Source organism: Mobula hypostoma, chromosome 9 (assembly GCF_963921235.1).
Source record: "Mobula hypostoma chromosome 9, sMobHyp1.1, whole genome shotgun sequence".
NCBI lineage: Eukaryota > Metazoa > Chordata > Chondrichthyes > Myliobatiformes > Myliobatidae > Mobula > Mobula hypostoma.
The window spans coordinates 98,697,173-98,709,409 of NC_086105.1; the positions used below are offsets into that span (position 1 = coordinate 98,697,173).

General features: G+C 40.0%; 1 protein-coding gene across 3 annotated transcripts in view; it reads right to left on the bottom strand.

The window, feature by feature from the left end:
• LOC134351886 (3-phosphoinositide-dependent protein kinase 1-like) overlaps window positions 1-12,237 on the bottom strand; it is an 85,743-nt gene that overhangs the window by 38,161 nt on the left and 35,345 nt on the right. The window contains exon 1 of one of the 3 annotated variants that reach the window (XM_063058742.1): window positions 743-905. The exons of the other annotated variants lie outside the window; for them this stretch is intronic. The gene's annotated coding sequence lies outside the window, so the exon portion shown is untranslated. Of the gene's footprint in view, window positions 1-742; window positions 906-12,237 lie in introns of those variants that run through there. 3 annotated transcript variants of the gene reach the window in all.

Genomic DNA, 12,237 nt, shown 5'->3' on the forward strand with positions numbered 1-12,237 from the left:
GAGAAAGCAGGTTGTCATATATTTAGCAAAAACAATCAATTTTAACTCCTTCTGCTAGAATGTCAATTCTTTGCAAAGTTATCATTCCATAGCCTGAGGGGGTTCAATGCTCAATTGCCCAAACCTTGTTTTTGGGCACTGGCCCAGTTACCTGAAGCTATCAAACTGCTATGTTCACAACCAGGACAACTGTTTTTACATTACATGGATCAGAATCTAGCCACTGCCCTTTCTTAATCTGGGGCTTGAAATTAGTTATTCCACAGGCCAAGGATTTAAACTGCTTCCTCTGAGAGCAAGTGTTATTTATGTAGCATAGTTTCCAAGTTGCTCAATACCCACTAAATTACTGTTAGAAATTCCTTAGTATGAGTAAAGTTTCACAGTAAATTTTTACTCTTGACATTGCGAATGACCACACTTTCAGAGTGCTTCACTGGTCACTTTGTAATTTGCAATGCTCTGGGGGGCGGGGGGAGTCTTTTGACAAATTAGAAAAGTACAGAATTTCATTACTACTTTTACAAATGCCAATCTTTACATCTACCTGCTGTCAAAGAGTTAAAACAAAGGAAAGGTAATCTTATTTTTTTACTGTCAAGTGCTCTGCTGGAGGAACTGTCACGAGAAGAATCAAACATTCACAAACAGTAATACACAGACTATAAACACTTCATAGTTTTAAGGACATTTATAATACTTTAAACACATTTCAATTATTTTGGAAAGAAGTGCAAGTTACCTTTCCGCTGCAGCCATTCTTCTCAAATGGTACAGCAGGCAGAATTCTCAGGGTAACTACTCCACTTCAGTATTCCAATGTTGGATTCTTAAGAAAAATTCAACTTCAGAATACAATCAAAATGATCTCTCAAGAAAGACTTCCACATCCAAGTAGCTCTCAAATAAGCCACCACAAAATATATAGTGCATCAGTGTCCTGCTACATTGCTCTCAGACACAGAACATTCAGGGAACAAGAGAAAAAAAACCCTTTCAAGAACCAATGGCAGTTTAGTTACACACATTGTTGATTCCTGAATTGATACAAACTGCCAAAGTATTCTTTCCTACGGAAGTAAACCAGCTCATTCTATCATTGCCAAAATTCTGGTAGATATTACTAAATACGTTTTTCAGGAATGTTGAACAGATACATTCTGGAAGTAAATTTGTTACTAAAATTCATAGAAGGTTCTTTGCTTCTAATCAAAAGACGGAAAGGAATGTCAGGATTTGGAATGTTTGTGATCAATTTAGATACTCAGTAGAAAACAGCTTCAAGCCAAAGCACAAAAATTCTCATTTGTAAAGTATCAACAGTGCTGAGAGAAAGTAAATAGGCTGAGAATTGTGGGTCAGGAAGAAGCTGAAGGAACCAAGTTCTTTTTTTAAAAAAAGGCAAATTCATTCACAGCCATGTACATGGTTTTACCTACATCTTGAAATTGTATTACACACCCAAATTTCAAGGAGGAAAATAAGCTGGACTGGTGGCTGGAAAAACTCACTTACACCCTACAAAAATGCTGCCCGAAAGGCTACTGGATAAGCTTTCTTGACAAACAGAAAGATGATCCAGGTACAGCAGCTGCAGGCTGAATATATGAAATGAATAATTCATACCCTTTGCTTATCTGCTAAATTAGAGGTAACAAAAATTTATTTCCACCATGATAAAGAACATTTTAATTAGCCAATTTGTTTGCACTTAACCATGAATAATTATAAAATGCAACTTGTACCAAATGAAAAATGTAACAAGTTACTGACTATTGGGTATACTGCAACACCTCGTACAGGATACCCTTAAGGTTAACCAGGTTGAGTCGGTGGTGAAGAAGGCGAATGCAATGTTGGCATTCATTTCTAGAGGAATAGCGTATAGGGGCAGGGGTGTGATGTTGAGGCTCTATAAGGTGCTGGTGAGACCTCACTTGGAGTACTGTGGGCAGTTTTGGTCTCCTTATTTAAGAAAGGATGTGCTGACGTTGGAGAGGGTACGGAGGAGATTCACTAGAATGATTCCAGGAATGAGAGGGTTAACATATGAAGAATGTTTGTCCGCTCTTGGACTGTATTCCTTGGAGTTTAGAAGAATGAGAGGGGACCTCATAGAAACATTTCGAATGTTGAAAGGCATGGACAGAGCGGATGTGGCAAAGTTGTTTTCCATGATGGGAGAGTCTAGTACGAGAGGGCATGACTTAAGGATTGAAGGGCGCCCATTCAGAACAGAGATGCGAAGAATTTTTTTTTAGCCAGAGGGTGGTGAATCTATGGAATTTGTTGCCACGGGCTGCAGTGGAGGCCAAGTCATTGGGTGTATTTAAGGCAGAGATTGATAGGTATCTGAGTAGCCAGGGCATCAAAGGTTACGGTGAGAAGGCGGGGGAGTGGAACTAAATGAGAGAATGGATCAGCTCATGATAAAATGATGATAGGACCGATGGGCTGAATAGCCGACTTCTGCTCCTTTGTCTTTGTCTTTTGGTCTTAATGACCCAGTATCACTTCACATTATTACAAGTGGACCTTTTCCAGATCTTGGACCTAATCAATATTAAAAAATATTAATATATCTTTTAACTTTTATACAGTATGATGCAAACAGCGATTGAACAATTGACTTTGCACACCCAATTGTCTACAGATGCTGTGCTCAATTTTCATCCTCACAATACACATTACAGTTGCAGGTATTCATCCATTAAAGGGTCTTAAAGTCCTACAATGAAATAAGTATATGTATATGCACAAAGTGGGCTTTGGAGTTCCTCTAGCTCGCTGCAGGCTACATCAGAACCAGATAGCCCAACAGAGACAGCCACATCACTAAGGAGGTATAAATTTGAGCTTAGGCCATTATAACTTATTTCCTAGAAAACATGCCCAAACTCAAAAGACTAAACAGACAAGATACTGAAAAATCATAAGCATATAACACAAAGCAAATATTGGTGAAATGCAGGATGATGGTGGGGGGTGGGGGAGGAAGTGGAATGAGAGGTGATAAAAGCAGATATTTCAGTGCCGTTGGTTAAGGGTCAACTGATATACCAGGGAAAGATGCGCTTTTCTTCAAAAGAGTAGGGCTTAATTGAGACCAAAATGGTTACCTCCGCATGGAGTGGAGAATGGAAGGAAGGTTCTTAGCATTTTGTGGCTTCCTCACAAAAGGGAAGTGTGATGTTATAACTACAGAGAAATAGAGTGAAATATTAGATGGGATAAACACTATGAAACAGAAAGGGCTTGGCATCTGTGAAAGTAAATAGATCATCAGGCTGCACGATGTATCCAACCCATCTTTTTTTTTAAAAAAGGAAGGAAATGCAGAGCTCTGAATTTTTTCAATTCCCCCCTCAAAGTAGTGCCAGAGGATTAGTTGATGTACTGTTTACAAAGGGAAGAAGGGATAAACCAGTAATTACAGGCAGTTTGCATAACTTCACTGGTGGAAAACTGTTGGAATCCATTCTGAACAGTAGAAAAGCACAGACAGCATTTTGGAGAAAATTGTAAATGAGTGTTTTTGAGAAGGTAGCAAAGAGGGTTGATGAGGGTAGTGTGTTTAGTTTCGCCTGTATGGATTTTGACAAGATCCCTCATGGGAAGTCAAAATAAAAGCCCATGGAGTCCCAGGAAAGACGGTGAATTAGATCTTGAACGGCCTCTGTGGCAAGTGACAAATTGAAGGTGTCAAATGTTCTTGTGACTAGCTGGGTTCTATAGGGTTCAGTACTCAGTCTCTCGTTTCCTATAGTAGATTTTAATGATTTAACACAGAACACCACAACATAAGAACAGACCCTTCAGCCCAATATGTCTGTGCCAAATTAACCTCAAAAATAGGGGGGCATGATAAAGCAGTGTGCAGATGATACACAAACTTGGTTTTGTAATTCATAGACAAAGACTTAGATTGTAGGGAAAAAAAAGGCTTCATTCTCATCTTCCATCATTTTCTAAAACACCAAATTGCATGGGTTCAGTCCGCTTTCTCTCTCCTTTAACCTACAAAGGTCTCATCCCAGGAATATTTTCCTTTAATAGTAAAGGATAGAGTAGGGATAACCTGCAGGGATACAAATTAAGTGCTAGAAAATGAGCTGAATAAGCTGTACGCCCTCAATATGCCTGAAATTCTTTGGAATTGGACTTGCAACTTTGACCTAGGTACCATGAATGCACAACAGCTTGTTTGGTTATGGGGTCACAAAGCTCAGAAGCAGCTTTTATCTGATGATAATACTTTTGCTGCACTCCACTAAAGAGGTTAGAAAATTTCTTGCATTGTGATTTTGTTCCACAAGAGGATAGAATCAGAGAACAAGATTGGAGATTGTTGTTGTTTTTACTTCTACCTACAATGAACAAAACCAGCTTGTTCTAACTTCCGTTTTCTTTCCATGAAATATGGTGCAGTTGATGCATTCCTATTCTTCTGCCAGAAGAAAACATTTTGCAATTCTGCAGATAGCGTAGAAGTGGCGACTATGCACTCAGTTTTCATTGCTAAATTAAACACATTTTCACACAAATAACTAACAGGGTTCTGGATGAGTTGCTTCCACTCCAGCTCTGTAGGTATTGAGTTACTTGTAGAAGTTCACATGGAACTGCTGACTCTTCCATAAGGCAGTGGTCCTTAGCAGGACATAGAGAATGGGAGATCTGCACACCCTGAGATCTGAATGGTTCTACATTCCAAGTAGTCATGGGCCAGGGGGAAAATCAGTATTACATTTTTCTCAAGGTGGCTTTGAGAATACTATGTGACTTCCTCTCTGACAGGATGTCTACTTTGGGACAATTTCAGTATTTAACAAAGCCAGATGAGCATAATTGGTGTCTCAATGCTGGAGAACATGGACCTAGAGAGGATAATTATGCTGTTTCACAGTTCCTACCAGTAAGATTTGTCGAAGTGGTATTGGTGGTACCCCACCAGAGTTTTGACATGCCCGTTATAGGTTGTAATTGACTGAAGGATACAAGTGGGCAGAGAGAACCACAGTCCAGTGGACCATGACTTTATACCAGGTTTGAGATAGTCTTCTGTCATTCAAGGTAACCAAGTGCTGTGCTAGAGCATTGCAGGACAAAAATTTGGAAATGGTCCATTTTACAAGGTTTGATTGTAGACATTGCTGCAAGGTTGTGATGTGCAGTAGAGGCAGGATGTTACAGACTTTTTATTGGTGCCAAGTCTATTCAATTGTATACTTCACTGGATACTCGATTAGCATTAGTGTGTAGGTGTTCCTAGCAAAGTGTTTGTCCATGTGTTCAGGGTGCAAGGGGGTGGGGGTCCTACCCAGTACTCAAAAGTGTACCACAAAAGAAAGGCCACCGAATATCGAAGCATCATCTACGCCTGGTAGTTTGTTAACGAAGGGCAGGGTGACTTTGATTCTGGAGTGAAGATACAGCCAAAACCATTTGTCCTTTTCCCCAAACTCATCTCTTGCACCCAAGCACAATACTGTTTCTTCTTCTTCTTCACCAGGCATTTCCCCCTCTTCTTCCCCACAACCCTCAATTTAGCTCCAACAACATCTCTCCAGCTTCAGTGGGAAACATTGGGAAAAACTTTCCATGACAGAAAGAACTAGAATTCATTCCTCAACCTTCGGTTTCTGCAATGGACAACCCATTCACCTACAACTCGTTGGTATGTTCTTTTAGCTCATAAGAGTTGTACCTGTGGTTTGGAAATCCTTTGTAGTTTATGCATCTGTGAGCTTGAGTTGAGGGCTTTGCAAACAATGAATCTAATAACATCACAATGTGACAGGTACACTCACTGGAAGGAATTTATGCAAGGGGAGAACTTATAGTTTAATGCCATTCTCAAAAAAAAATTATTCCAACTGTGACAAAGGATTGGTGCATTGACTGTAAATGCGTTTTTTTTTATAAACACTGTTCAACATTTTCTGTGGAATAATTTAATTCTATGATAAAACAGTTGATCTTGTCAAAGGAGTGATTTCTGGTAAGTCAAGGCTACAATACTTCATCACAAACTGCCAATATGACACTGACTGCTTCAATTTTGCCATCCACTGACTATAACCCTACTATTCTTTGAACTTCATACCAAGGAGCAAGATCAACATTCTCAGTAGACCTGCTGACAAGGGCAGGGTGTTGCTGTTTAGCAAATTGATCTCTGCTCTGCATGAGGGGGCTTCAAGTACACCAGCTCTCCATGACTCCTCACACCCAAAGAACACTCTGCTGGTCTTCCCCCTCAGGACAGCTAATTAATTTATTTCTTCCTTCTATCACATCCAACCCCAGTGCCTCAACTACACTGTTCATCTCTCTTCCCTCCCTGAGATTCAAGAATAATACCTTAGTACAATCATCTCAGAATGTTCTTGTCCCACAGAAATCACTTCCCAACTTGAAAGTTTCTTTTCTTCTCTCGTATGGTACCTACACCTATGTTTCATGTCCTGCTCCCATTTTCTTACCATTTCTCCATCCAGCCATACCAACAATAGGGTTCCCATTCTTCACCTCTGCTGCTCAACTAGCCTCCAGGCTTCAATTACCTCAACATGTTGAGCTGGCACTGGAGCTTAGCACTGCGATCAACAGCCATGAGACAATACATCCTGATGCCTTCCCAATCATCTCAGTGGACTTCAACCAGGCTAGCTTGAAGTCTGAAACTACCATCAAATTACCACTACAGAACCAGAGGGGCCAACACTTGATTACTCTGCCACCTCCATCAAGAACGCTTACAATGCCATCTCACACCCGCACTTTGGCAAGTCCAATCACCTCAGCATAGACAGAGAACAAGGACCATAGCACCAGTGGTGAGCACTGCGAAGGGATGGTAAAGGTAGAGCAGTATTACATAACTGCACTGGATTGGTGGACTGGGTCATATTTGGATTCATTCACATCTTTTCATCTGAATGAATAGGCCACGGCTGTCACTGACTTCAATGAGACCTGTGTGGACGAATGTGCACTTTCCAAAAACAGGTCAAACATACCCAATCAGAAATCCTGGATGAATCAGGAGACTCAGTTTGCTGATGATTAGACCTGTAGCATTGAAGACTGGCAATCTAGAACCCCACAAGTCCAACTACAACCTGCAGAAAGTCTTTGTGAGAGCAAAAGGCAATTTCACATGAAATCAGTGACACAGTCGGATGCACAACTGTTGTGGGAGGGTTTCCATGCCATCACTTACTCCAAGGCAAAACCTAAAAGCACAAGGACAGTAATGCTTCACACCCCAATGACCTCAATAACCTTTTACACATGCTTTGAAAGGGAGACTCGCATTAAGTTCTCACAGCATCTGGTGACCTTGTGATATGTCTTTGAAGCTAATGTCAGAACAGCAGAACATCCTCCAAGAGGGTGAACCACTGTGGCTTGATGTCTTGGGATGGTTTACCTGTCAGAGTACCAAAAATGTGCCAATGAACTGGCTGGCGTGTTCATGGACATCTTCAATCTCTTGCTGCTGCAGAAAGAATTAACCCCCTACTTCAAAAGGGCAATCATACCAGTGCCCAAGTGGTAAGGGTGGCACAATTGCATAGTGGTCAGCATAACACTTTACAGTACCGGCAACCGGGGTTCAATTCCTGGCGTTGCCTGTAAGGAGTTTTCACTTTCTTCCCGCGTCTGCTTCCTCCCAGTCCAAAGACTTACCGTTTGGTAGGCTAACTGGTCATTGTAAATTGTCCCGTGATTAGGCTAGAGTTAAATCAGGGTTTGCTGGGGGAATGACTCTAAGGGCTGGCAGGGCTTATTCCGCACTGTATCTTAATAAATAAAGTAATAAAGCTGATCTGCTCCATCTAATCTATGGCTAATCTGCCTAATCTACTGTGATGATGTGCTCTGAGAAGTTGGTAATAGCTAGAATTAACTCCTGCCTGAGCAAGGACCTGGACCTATTGCAATTTCCCTAGCACCACAAAAGGTCTACAGCAGACATTCTCACTTGCTCCCCACTTAGCTTTGGTGTGCCTGGACACCTACTGTACGTCAGGCTGCTGTTCATCAATTACAGCTCAATATTCAACAGTATCATCCCACCAGTAACAAGCAACAAGCTTTTAAACCTGTGCCTCTGTACTTCCCTCTGCCACTGCATCCTCAACTTACCAGTGCTGACTGGTTTAGGAAAGATCTTCACTGACACAGACGCACATCAAGGATGCACGGTTAGCCCACTGTGCTACTCTCACCACACTCATGGTGCCAAATTGCCGATGACACCTGCTGTTGGCAGAATCTCAGATAGAGAAGTGAAGTGGAGTTGACTGGTTGAGCAGTGCCACAGCAACAATCCTGCATTCAACATCAGCAAGATCAAGGAATTCATTATGGTATGTCAGTCTTTCTGGATTTACAGCCTCTGACATGCTCTCATAGTTTTGGTATGTATGAAGCTGCTCCTGTTCAGTTTCTAGTCAAATGTGTCCCCAAGGAAACTGACTTAGGTGGAATGCCATTCAGTATCAAGGGTAGTTAGTCAGAATCTCCCTTGCTGAGATTGTCATTGTCTGACTTTGATGATTGAGTGTACACCAAAAAAAAGATAGTACTTAGTTAACCTAATTTACATATCCAGAAGAGTCCTCTGCTTTTACATTTCTTGTTAAAGAATTGTGTATACAATTACAAACAAGAAAAATCTGCAATTGCTGAAAATCTAAGCAACACACACAAAATGCTGATTGAACTCAAACTGCCAGGCAGTATCTATGGAAAGGAGTAAATAGCTGACGTTTTGGGCCGAGGCTCTGTATTGCCTTGTATACCATTTTCTTTTTCCCTTAGCAATGTCGTGTTCCTCTACTGATTACTGAAATGTTCCCAGTCCAAGATACTTTTTTGGACAACACAGTATTAGATCAATTGAAGAGCTATACAATCTTTAATTCATCTTGATGGCTGCAGCTAGACCACTTTTCTTGGGTGTTCTTTGCTGCAAGGGATAAGCATTAATTTAAAACTATGTATTAGACATCTTGGGAGAGGCACATTGCAGCTACTGATTTCAACAATTTCAGATAACCAGCCACTCCCATCGTTATCTGACATTTCTATCTGTTTGTTCTACTACCAGTCATCTCATCTACCCAAGACACTCATTTCTCATACATCAGATTTTATACCTGTTATTTATACCTCCCAGAAATATCTTGACTACCCTTTCAGCCAACACAACCACAAGTGTTATTCAATCTCTCCTGGTCTCCATCCACTCTTCTCAATATCCTTCATTGCTCACTTTATTCAGCAACTTGGAATAAGTTTCATCCCTTTATATTTACCTGCTCTGAGGGAAGGTCACTGACCTGTAAAATGATCTGAGTTGTTCTCTTTGCAGATGTGCCTGAACTGACCATTTCCAGCATTATGTTTTCATCCTAAGTTTCCAAAGCCTGCTATATTTTAGAATCAGAATCAGGTTTATTATCACCGGCATATGACGTGAAATTTGTTAACTTAGCAGCAGTTCAATGCAATACATAATCTAGCAGAGAGAGAGAAAAAATAATAAAATAAAAAATAATCAATTATGTATATTGAATAGATTATTTTTAAAATGTGCAAAAACAGAAATACTGTATATTTAAAAAAGTGAGGTAGTTCCAAAGCTTCAATATCCATTCAGGAATCGGTTGGCAGAGGGGAAGAAGCTGTTCCTGAATCACTGAGTGTGTGCCTTCAGGCTTCTGTATCTCCTACCTGATGGTTACAGTGAGAAAAGGGCATGCCGTGGGTGCTGGAGGTCTTTAATAATACGTTCTACTATTGCTCTCAATGTCATTGGACAAGGTGACAAAGAAAAAAAGATAGTTTCATTTGAACCTTTAAATCTTAAATGGATTTCTAATTTTGTGTTGAACACCTGACCCATGGTTCCCCTGCCTCCTTCTCCTCACGGCACCCCCCCCCCCCCCATTTTACTATATGTCTTCACTTGTAGTTATTTAAGAACATACAAAAGCAACAAGCTCTGTGTTCCTTTAAGAATGCTCCATTATTCAATAAAAATCATGATCAATCATGCTCACTTTCATTTTCCATTCCCAAACGCTAATGCTTTTAGATTCCAAAAATCCATAAATCTGAACTTTAAATCTACACAGCAACTGGATATCCACAACCTGTACAGTATAAAATTGCAAAGATTTACATCTCAGTCCAACACCTTGCCCTGGATTATACCAAATGCAAACTCTTTCCTTCCACTCCCAATTCTAAATTTCCAGATGGTGGAAACAATACCTTGGTATCAATCTTATCAACATGCCAGAATTTTGTACTTAATGGGCAGTGTACTTAAATGTGCTTTAATTAATATGCATTTATGTTCCAGAAATTATAGCAGAATTCAACAAATTGAATCACAGTTATGGTTTTCCCAAAATGATTGCGTTTCATTTATGAACTTGGGTGCAACAGGATATTGAATGTTACAAACCAGAGACCATATCAAGGCACATATCGAGACACATTCAGCTGAAAGTTCAAGAACTTAAGTCACTTCTATTGCTTAAAACTCAAATCTTCGGATTTTTTTTAAGTTTATGAACAGCCTTCAACATTTCTGCACAATGATTACATTGGGTATTGGTTTAATCAACAATAATAACCAGAGATCTCGATTATACCAGGGGAAACTGAATAATTTGAACAATTTACAATATGAATGATGGTTGAAGAAGCCCAAAAAAAAAACAAACTCAATCAAAACCTCAAATAGTGGGGAGAAAGAATCTCTAAAATTCATAAGCATCCTGAAGGTGAAATCCTGAGTAAATTAAATCCAAAGTTCTCCCATTTTTACAGTGACACAGGAAATCTTAAATATTAACCTTCTCCAATCCAAAATAAAATTACTGAAAGAAATCAGAGAAATACATACACCGCGTTGGAACAGACCTTCACCCAACTAGCAACTCCAATCCTACATCAATGACATCCCAATTCTACCATCACCTACATACTCTGCAGAAGAAAGGAGGAGGTTTATTATCCCAGTGCAAACAAAATACTAAAAATAGTGGGGTTAGTTTTGGATTGGTCTAGCAAAGCTTTGATACATATTCCAACATGCAGACCAAACTAGGCAAGCAGGCAGTGAACAGTTTACAGCACCAACTATAAAATCGGGGTTCAATTCTCACGCTGTAGGTTTGTATGTTTTCCCTTAATCATATGGGTTTCCTCCAGTGCTCTATTTTCCTCCCACATTACAAAGATGGACGAGTTAGGGTTAAGTAAGTTGTGGGTATGCTACGTTGGCACTAGAAACATGGTGACAGTTGTGGGCTGCCTCAGCCCAACTCTAACTGTGCTGGTCATTCTTGGAAAACACAGCATTTCACTGTAAACTTCAATGTACATGTGGCAGAGCTAATCTTTAATCTTTATTTAGTGTATTGCTGCATTTGTGTTGGTACTGACAAGTTAATCTGATTGCTAAAGACCTTCATCAGAAGGACTAACAGCTCAAGAAGGCAGTTCACCAACATCTTTGGGCAATTAGAAATGTGTGAAAAATGCTGGCCTTCAGTTATGTCTGTATTCTAACCAATGAATAAACCACTCAGCTACAAAATGAAAAGTATTCTATTCCCAACACAAACAGTTCTCAGCTTGGAGTAAAACATTTGATCCTACCAATATGATCCCACCATTTTAACTATAAGCGATGTACACATCGGGTTTTGCCCTCAAGCATCACTGAAAGATGAACAGAGTTAGAAAACATTTACCAAAGTGCCTATAAATTATCAGAAACAAAGTTTTTATTTCTGGTACCAGTGACTGGGGAAGTAGTTCAGCCAGTCCTGGGTTTAGCAATAGTAATGAGATGTTGAGACTCATCCAATAATTTCTTGCAAACACTGACTGCTGGCATTCTCTAGGAGGGCAAAAGGTGACCTGACAGTTATTTTCCACCCCAAATGTGAATGACTAATTTACATTCATGAATATTGCTGAAGAAACAGCACTGGAAGAACAAGAACTTGTGGGAAGGACAGATAATGAAAGAGGCTTGATTATACCAAATTATAAGCTTAATGAAGTTCAATGTTCTCCTATAACAATCTCAGTCATGTGTCAATTCAAAGGAAAACAAGCTTTTAAAACACGTAGGAATACAGATACTCATCGTGGCATACAATACTCATTGCACAAGCACGGAAGTCACAAGTTCTCTGCCTT